A 10,880-nucleotide genomic window follows, 5' to 3' on the forward strand; every position below is an offset into this window, starting at 1 on the left:
GCAAAATTTGTACCATCTTTCTCCCGTTGTAACCCAAGAGTAAAAAGATTTGGCCTTTTCTCAATCATCTGTTATCACAATTCAAGGATACAGGATGTGAAACTTTTTGGTCTCTTTCACCATTCCTAGGATGTTGTACCAAATGCTCATGCACAAATGAAGAAATCTTCTCCAAGAACAACTTCTTCTTATTATTCGGTGATCATTGCTTGCTTGTTCATTGAAGCTTTGTCACCAACACGACATCTTGCCATTTTGTTCAAGTAATACTTTAGACAATAAAATTCAAAGGGATAGTCTTAATTTAGACTCTTCTTTATCAGATTTCCAACCTGGTGCGTTCTAAACAAGTCCTATTTCAGGTTCCTGTATTATTTAGAAAATTCTAGAGTAATATGAAAAACTTCCCTTGTGAAAGTTTTATTAGTCTATGAATTATTATTCTAATGAAACATGCTTGCAAAAAGATCATGAATAAGAATAGAGTTGGCTCTGACCATAGCTCGAAATGAATAAATTATCAAGGATAATAAAGATGGATAACAAAGAAATTGATTTAGGAATACGTATCTTAGAAATGAATGAAATGTTCCAAGAATAACAAAAATAGTATAAGTATTAGGTGCCCCAGATATCGCAGCTTGAACTTTGCTGTACAAACTTTCTGAAGACCATTCTGAGTTTAACATGTGTTTAGGAGATCTACAGTACTTTGTCGATGCCTCAAAATGTCGCCTACCCTTTCCTGTTGATTCAGATATAGCAAGACCACTGCATGCCCCATTCTGATCAGTATTTGAGCTACTCCGATAATCTCATGCCACATTCTGATCAATATTTGAGCCGCCCTTTTCGGGTTTTCAACTCAAATCCCCTTTGGTCTAAGGCGCCCTTTGCGAGTTTTCACCTTAGCCTCTCCATTTTATTTTTTCATTTCTCATTTTTCATTTTTCATTTTTTCACATCACTTTTTTTTCTTTTTTATTTTTTTTGGGGGACTCAAACTGCCCTTTGCGGGTTTTTATCTTGGTCCTCTCCTTCTTTAAGTGGAGTATTTCCTGACTGAATCTGAGTTTACAGGACTTCGCAAGTTTATCATCCATCTCGCTCAAAATCAAAGCTCCTTTGGAAAAAACCTTCTCTACAATCATAAGGTTCATTTCAATTTGGCATCCGCTTCCCTCCAAAACATTTTTTTTGTAGAAGAAAGATCTTCAACATTTGGTCACCCTCGTGGAATTCTCTGGGATGAACCTTTTCTTATAGGCTCGCATAATTCATTTCTGGTACATCTGACCGTGACGAATAGCTTTTAGTCTTCTTCCTTCTATCAAGTTCAATTGATCACATTGCGATTGGATCCGTTCTGCTTCATCCAACTTGCTCAGCCAATACCCGGAGAGAAAGAATTTCAACTTCAATGATGAACTTGAAGAGAGAGGCACTACTCCGAAAGAGTTTTCACTACATCATTCTTGAACATACTGCAAATTTCTGATATCGGGCTGTTGTTCAGATTGCAATGACAGCGCTTAAACTGGGTACATCCTGGTATGACCATGCGAAGGTATCTTTAAATGCTTGAAGTAACTCAGCAACGTCTTGCTTTATTTTTCGGTCATGCCTATTCTCTCAAGATCGCAGTCTCTACTGTCTCACTTGTTTCTCTTATTGCTTTACCATCCTCAACAAGTCAGGAGATAAACTGCAATCTATGACATCTTCAAAGTCATGAGATCCCTCTAAACACATGTCTCACTCAAAAGACGATTTTAAGTCTGTAGCAGCGTCATTCATGTCATTGATATTTGGGGACCCATGGTGGGTATCGAAGAATATACAAAAGAATGAGTAATATGAATGAATGAATGAATAATTTGGCAGAAAAAATCTGAAAGAATGAAAAAAACGTAAAGAATGAAAGAACATTCGCTCAAAGATGATTGTAATAATGTATTCATTAAAATAATAATATTCAGACGTGAGCCTATTTCACAAAGAAATTCTTATTGCTTCTAGGCTGAAAGCAACAAGTGAGTTCTGAACATTACTCTAACAGACTCTAAATACTTTAGGGGTTTCCTCTACAGTCCCATTATTTAGAACACCTCTAAGGCGAAATCTAACAAGGATCTATTTAAATGTGTCTGCATATATGGCATCGATGTGCAAATTTCTCACCACTTTTTCATACATTGCAGTCCCTCCATCCTCAATCATGATTAGGTAACGGATTTTCTGCACTTGATGAGTCACCCAACTTGACAACACCCATGTTGATGAGTTTTTCAACTAGCTTTTTGAAAGTAATACAATTCTCGATTGAGTGCCCTGTAAATCCTGCATAGTAGTCACACTGTGCGTTCGCATCATACCACTTGGGATACGGAGGTTGTGGGGGTTTTAAGTAGGAAGGGGAAACAACGTGCGCATCAAATAAACTTTGGTACAGCTCCTTATACGACATCGGAATTGGCATGAACTGGAGCTTCTCAGTACCTGGTTTCACTCCAGATTCCCGTCTCATTGAACTTTGTTGACTAGCAACCCCCTTTCCTGGATGACTTATAGCAACTGATTTAGAATAACCTGTGTTGTTCACCTCATTTTCTCTTCTCCTTGAGGCTGACTGCTTGTTACTCTCTTCCGCCTCAATTTTCCCGCTTCTTATAGCATTTTCGATCATTTCACCATTCATAATTATGTCAGAAAAGCTTTTTGTGGCACTTCCTAACATATGTGTGATGAAAGGTGCTTTCAGGGTGTTAATGAATAGTATGGTCATTTCCTTTTCCAAGAATGGCGGCTGAATTTGGACTGCGACCTCCCTCCATCTCTGTGCATACTGCCTAAAGCTTTCGCTCGGCTTCTTCTCCATATTCTGAAGGGTGATTCTATCAGGAGCCATGTCTGTCACATGGCTATATTGTTTCATGAATGCTTGCGTCAAGTCCCTCCATGAACCAATCGTGGCACGACTCAATTGATTGTACCATTTGGATACTGCCCCTGCAAGGTTGTTTTGGAAACAATGTATCAAGAGTTGGTCGTTGTTGACATATCCCGCCATTCGCCTGCAGAACATGGTGATGTGAGCTTCTGGGAAGCTTGTCCCATTGTACTTTTCAAATTCAGGCATCTTAAAATTATGAGGAAGTACTAAATCTGGTACTAAACTCAGCTCTTTTGCGTCAATGCCTTGATAACTCTCAGTGACCTCCATCGCCTTGAACTTCTCCTCGAGCCACCTACACCTTTCCTCTAACTGTTTCGGTAACTCCTCCTTCATTCTTTCCTTCTCAACCACTTCATCAAAGTCAGGAATGGCAGAGTTAACAGAATTATTTTCAGGATTAGAACCCGGCCCAGTTTGGAGGTTCAAAATACCAGCCCGAAACTGCTGAGGCATGATAGTGACAGTAGATTTGCGCGGGTATTCAGATTGGGCTCACATATGTGGAGGGGTGAAACCTGGAAGGTAAAGAATTTTATCATCATCGACATTTGCCATGGGGCCCTTTCCTTTATCACTTCCCTTAGTTATCAGTTGGGTTAACTTTGCCACTATATCTTCTTGGGATTCTCGCATCTTCTCAGACATCTCTTGTTTCATCTTGTCTAACCGCTCCTGCATTTGTAGCTGAACCCGGTCTTGCATCTCCTTCTGGTACTGTTCGAGCTTTTCTAATCTCTGATCCATATATTTTGTCTTTGCTCGAGTGCTGTATCGGTGTCGGGTTGGTTGGTTGGTTGGTTTCCAAGTTAACTGAGCAATAATTTTAATTAATTAGGATCAATTAAAGGTTTTTAATGCATATGATGCAATGCATGAGATGAATGCATAAAGAGACGTTAATTCTGATTCAATTCCATTTAAAAAACTTTACTAGGGGACAAATTTCTTTACATAAAGCGGATATATATACGGCTTTGCCCTCATACTCCAAGCAAAGACATCTACTCCTTCTTCATCCGGATGTTAATATAAACCTCGTGAATTTCCAAAGGATGTCACTGCTAGCTCCTTCTGCTTGATTCTGGTCGCAATCCGTTGTCTGCCTATCCTCGTAATGCTCATTAGCTTCTTTAAGAAATTTGGAATGTTGAAGGCTCTTAGACAATCATCTTGAATCCTCGGGCCCCAAAGTAAAGTCACGAATTCTTCCATCGCCCTTCTTGTATTTCTTGGAATATATTCAGGCTGCCATACTATTTTCCATTTTATCAAGAAACTCGTTTTCTTATGATAGGCTTTCTAAATTAGTAATCAAACTTGAATCAACATCTCTTTTCCACAATGCAAATGCAATGCAATCATAACCAAAACAAAACAAAACGGGTTAGTGTCGGGTATAAACATTAAATCCAATACAATCAAGAAATAATAAAAACTCCTAGTGAGGTATCTACTAAGGTTTAGAGTAATTCTACCTAGGGTAAGTTCCTAAGGTTCACCATATGCGGTTTGGCTTCTAAGGTAAAGGTACCCGAACCAGCAGATTCCTCGATCTTCACCTATTATAGGCTCATATGGATCGAATTCAGTTTAGGGGAATACATTTCCCTATGGCTGCACGGAGATGAAAATCTCACGAAGACATAGGTACGGATGTATCCCGGAAGCGGTCCACTACCCTGCACGGAGGTGAAAACCTCACGAAGGACTAGTTTCTCGCTCCCACTTAAGGGGGTAAAACGAACCATGTAATGCAAAATGCAAATACAAAGTAACCGACTTGATCCAATCATGCAAACCCCATGATAAAAATCAATGAATGCGAAGAGAAATCACGTTCTTTTTAAAAAACTTTTGATTTTCGACAAGAAGACAAAACATAACCAATTCATGGCTCGACTCTCTAAAGGTCCCCAGCGGAGTCGCCAAGCTGTCGAAACCGTTTTTTGAAAACAAAAATTTTAGTTGTCGACTTTAAAAATAAAACTGGAGTCGCCACCGATCCTTTATTAAGGTGTAATCTGCTCACCTTAAAAATTGTTCTGGTCTACAAATTTGAGAAAATGAGTTCGGGAGTCAGTTACGCATGAGGAAAGGTTAGCACCCTCGTAACGCCCAAAATCGGTACCAAATTGATCATTTAATGCCTTAGTGTCGAAGGTTAAAAAGATTTTAAAATCAACTCATATGATGAAATTTGAAAAAGGATAATCAATTGTTCAAGTCATGTAAAGAAATCGAGTCCCAATACGTTAGGGTACAATTCCTCATAATCCCCGAACTTTGAATATCACTCCTATTTTATGTGAAAATCTTCATTTTGAGAATGTAACATGCCACACCCAATGCGTTAGGACACAACAAGTTAAGTTCCCAAAAATGATTTTTTATATTCATGCATTTTGAATAAAGAATATCCTCGGTTATCTAGGATTAGCAAAGAAAATCGAAACCCAATATGTTAGGGCTCAATTTCCTCGAAAATCCCAAACCTTGAATATTACTTTTATTCAACAAAAAACTTTTAAATCAAGAAAATAATTTTGATGTATTGTCGAAACCAAAATGTATTTCTCAAAAGGGAAGTTAAAAGTTAGTGTATAATATGAGACAAAAACTTTAACTTAAAGCATATATGAATAAATGTTTACAAATACATTTATATACAAGTACAATATACAAGTGAATTTGCAAATATGTGTACGCATATATCTAACACACATATACAAGAATACACGTAAAAAGAAGGAATGGAGTATATCAATCAAAATCTAATAAAAATGCATGTATGTATTTGAAAAATCGTGGAAATAAAATAAAGAATAAAAGCATGCACATGTATTTGCAGAATATGTATATATATTTATAAAACAAATAAAAGAATAAAAAAATGTATTTAGATTTATACAGATATATAAATTATTAAATATATAAAAGAATATGAAAATATGTATACAAAAAAAATGTATGTATATAGGTATATATATGTACGTAATAATTATGAAAATAAGGAAAAAAAATAAAAGTATGTATATGTGTATATATTTACAAAATAAAAAATGTATAAGTATGTATTGGAAAATCGTGAAAATACGTATATGCATATATATAAAGTATAAAGTTTTAAAAAAAATTAGGAAAGTAAAATAAAAAAATATAAAAAAGGTATATATGTATAAAATATAACGTATGTGAAGGTTAAAAAACATATATAAAAAAAAATTTAAAACGCATGAATGAAAATGTATGCATGGCTTAAGAACACCTATATATTATATAAAGAAATATGTATATGTATACTATATAAAAATGCATGTATAAGTTTAGAAATAATTATAAATAATGATAGTAAATAATATGATAATAATAAATAATGGTACAATGATAATAGCATAAAAAAAATAATTGAAAAAATGGACTCAATTGAACTAAAACGGAAAAAAAGTGGCGCAGATTTGAAATAAATTAAAAAAAGACCAACTTGAATGCGCAAGCAATAATGGAGGACCAAAAGGGAAATTATTCCCACCTTCCAAAACGCTGCGCATCTAAGGTCCAAATTGAAACAAAAGTAAAATATGCGGCTAAATTTAAAACAAGTAAAAAAATTAATTGAAGCGAATTGCAAAAGGGAGGGACCGAACGAAAAATTTCCCCATTTGGCCAGAACGCGCGGATCCTCCCCTCCGGGTCGGGTCACCGCGCGGGCCAAGTCCTAGGCAAAACGGCGTCGTTTCGCAGTTTCAATAAAACCAACTTTTTATTTAAAAAAAATTTTATAACCTATTTTAAAACAAAAATGCTGCCCCCACTTTTGCTTTCTGCTGGGGTTTCATACCCAGGCCGCACCACTGCCGTCTTATCATCCTCCACCGCGACTCCGCGTAATCGGAGATCGGAGGGGTGCCAAATCTGGGTTCTTAAACCCTTCTTAACAGCTTTCAAAGGCCAAGGTAAGTCTCCTTCCCTTTATTCTTTTTATTTTTCGCAATATAGAACCAAAACAGAAAAAGAACAGGAAAATCTAAAAAAAACAATCCAATGATCACCTTTTTTAAAGAATAAATAATCGATTTCCTCTCCCACCTTTTTTTTCTCTTTACAGATTTTCAATCGGTTTATATAACCAAAATAAAGGAAAAATAAAATCTAAACGAAAATCACTATTTCCTATTATTGTTGCGCTGTTATTTTTTGTTATTTCCTTCTTTCTTGTTGTTGTTTAATTGATGTTTGTTGCTGCAGATTTGTGCGCGACGTGCGCAGGGGAGAGTCATGCTGCGACATTCGCGGCGGCTAGGGTGAGGCTGCTGTTGGGATGTGCGGCTAATTGCTTAGGGTTTCTATTTTGGTGGTTTGGGTAATTGTTTGGGTAATTAGGTTTAAGTGGGTATTGGGCTGTTAATTGGTTTTGGCCCGGGCATATTTGGGCTTGTACAATCTCAGTGGGAGGTTGTTATTTTGGTTTGGTTACAAAATAAATTATCTGTTTTGGTATCCGTAATTTGATCAAATTACTCAATGCTTTTATTTTTTCATTTTCTAAGTCAAGAACCCTAGGGACCCTTATTCTGTCACTTTTGTCATCGTTCGTCTTTTTCGATCTTAAATTGTCCATTCAAAACCTTGATTAGATTTTTTTTAAATTGCGAGCTCACTCCAAAAGTTTTAAAATTTTTATGCTCTCACCTTCTAATCCTCTTATTTATATGGTTTGATTTTGAGATGTCTTTCTAAAAGGTCGACTAGAGTTCTTAAATTAAAAGGGAGAAGATGGAGAACAAAAAAAGAAAGAAATTTTTTTTAATTATGGAGCTGATTGAGTGTTAGCGCAATTGACGTCAGTATTATTATCGGTGCAGAAAAATGTGGGTTCGAATGCGTTGAAGCGTATTATCCTCCTATTTAAGTGTTGGGGAGGGGCTATGCCTAATTCCAAACATTGTATCAAAAAGAGTAGATATTATAAGAATCTATAATGAGATTAAAATTTTAAAAAAAGTTAAGTGACTAATTTGATCAATTTCTTTAATAGTAATGATCAAATTAACAAAAAAACTTGATTACTAAAATAAGAACAACCTAATTTTAGAGTGACTAATAGAGAATTTACCCTTAAATTTAAAAGTTTAATGGATTACTCTATAGTATTTATTTCTACATAGCAATCAAATATTCTTTTAGCAAACAAATATATATTTCTTAAGTTTTAACTTGCCACATAGTAATTAGCCTACAGGTTAATAAAAGAAATCTTAATTTTCTCTAGTTTATTTTATCTATTAAATTAAATTTTACAAATAATTTATTTAAATTTTATATTTCAAATTAATTAATTTTTTATAGCAATGCAAAACAATTAAATTAACAAACTACAATTTTTTCACATAATTGAAAAGAATTTTTCAACCCCAACCATAATAGATAATATACCTTAAAATTTATTACAGATTTCATCTTTTTAAAATAGGATAAAAGATACCTTTTACTAAAATTTGATAAAATAATATTTTTATTGAAATAATAAAGTTCAGATATTAAAAGTAATGGTAATTTGGGTTCAAATTCTATCACGTTTATTTTTCTAGATTTTACAAAAAATATAAAATGATAAAATTAATTTTGTAATAATATTTTTTATTTTATAAAAGGAATAGGTTTTTAATAACTTTTTCACTTTAATATAATATCCGATTAATTTATGACACCAGCTTAGTCAACCCTTTAAATAATAAGTATAGATTAAACAAATAATTTTTAAAATTAAATGCATTTTCAAATTGAGAAAAATACTTTTAAAATTTTTAAAAATGTAGCTTTTATTTTTTAAAAGCTAAATTATTTATTTCTCTTCATTTATTGCCACTAAAGTTAATTTTTTTTTAAAAAATATTATATAGTATTACATATTTAAGCTAGTTTTGTTTCTCGTGTGATGTCTAGATTTAATGTGTATAATAAATTATTTAGGATATAATATATATGTAATATTTTGAGTATGTTACATGCACGAAGATTGTGGAATACAAATATTAATATTAATCAAATTAAATATGCGGAGATGAAATTATAACCATACTTTTTTATGTCTAAACCTTACATTATATGTATGATGTATACTATATGAGTAATTTAAATAAAATTTGGTACAATTTTAGACTTAATTGAAAATATTTAGTAATGAATAAATATAATTATTTATTGTTGTCTGAATTAGATAATATTTATAGAATTTGATTGGTAAGAAATATGATAAATGCTTACATTATTGTCTGAATTACTTTTTGCACATTCCTTGAAGTGATTGTTTTTTTGGACATTTGAATATTTAAGCATATTCCTTGAAGCGAATATTGCATATAATTGTTTGGAAATTATATTTATTTTATTGATTTAGTGGCATTATAGACTTCACATTGATTTAGACATTTCTAATAGTAAATGACAAAATAGTACTTATATGTGGATACAAAGTATAAGGAATGACAATCAAACTATCAGTTTGTCACCATTTATATTGACATTATTAGTACAATTGAAATGCATGTTAAAGTAAACTAAAAGTTTACTGATACAAATACATTTACTACTTGACATGACAAGTTAGAATATCCTAGATCATATATAATGCCAAAATTAATTGAGAATTTATATGGGCATTCATTAAAGAATCAAAAGATTCTTTAATTTAAAGAATTCTCATTTGTTTCTTATTCTTAATGAAAATTGATTATTAGAAACTCACTAGCTAAAGTTGAGATATAAAGACTTGCATTTCTGAAATGAATATGAGCTCATTCATCCACCATGTGGATGATTTTGATATTATAGGATTTTGGTAGATGTATCTACAAAAAAATCACATATGTGTTATCAACTGGCAACCTGTTGTTTTGCAAGATTGCTTATTTAAATAATTAATTTCAGATTATGCAATTAAGACAATTCATCTTGCTAATGCTAATGAGTATATATCTCAGTCTTTTATTGATTGAGTTTGAAATTTTTTTGTAAAAGCTTGTTATTTATGCGTATAATGGTTTAGAGAAATTATTGATTGAATGCCTCTTATTAGTATCTAAACCATTACTTATGAGAACTAAACTTTCTATTTCAACATGAGATTATGTTGATTTACATGTTGTACGCACCAAGCCAATAAGTTATAAATACTTCCCATTACAATTGATTTTTGGTCAAGAGCTAAATATTTTCTATCTTTGAATTTTTGTCTCTGTGTATAAGTTCCAATTGCTCCACCACAACGCGCAAAGACGAGTGAATCCTTAAAGAAAGTTAGGAATGTATATTAATTACGAGTCTCCTTGTATTATTAGATGTTTTGAATGTATTTGATAGTTTTTCCGACATTAGTGGAAATGAAATAATAGCTAAATGAAATCATTACTTGTAATGAGTTATCATTATCTAGATCCTTATAGAGAGTAATTTGAACCAGAAGTTCAAATATGATAACTCATTGTTGGATCTGGTGCCCTGAGTGTAGTATTTTTGTCTAAGTACACTTGTAATTTATTCAAACAGATTGGTTAATAAAATTATTCATGAATTAAACTAATACTTTGTATATTGTCCTCACATGGTTTTTTCATACAAAGCAAATGTGCTCATTAGTTGTCTAATGTTTAACTAATAATTAGCGGTATTACGTGGTCGGATCGTAGTACAGAAAGACAACTTGTATTAGTATACGAACCTAAATATATCCTTAGTCTAATAAAAAATGAGCAAGCTAATTGAAAGACTAATATGTCATCTATCAAGTCCAATTGGGGAGATGCTTTGTCTTAGGCATCGAAGCGGATGACTCCCAAAAGATAGAGACATAGATGTGACTAACTGGATTGACAGTACATAGGACAAAACCCAAGAAGAATAAATCTTGAATTCGTTTACAGATTTA

The sequence above is a fragment of the Gossypium hirsutum genome, chromosome D10 (genome assembly GCF_007990345.1).
Source record: "Gossypium hirsutum isolate 1008001.06 chromosome D10, Gossypium_hirsutum_v2.1, whole genome shotgun sequence".
NCBI classification, from domain to species: Eukaryota; Viridiplantae; Streptophyta; class Magnoliopsida; order Malvales; family Malvaceae; genus Gossypium; species Gossypium hirsutum.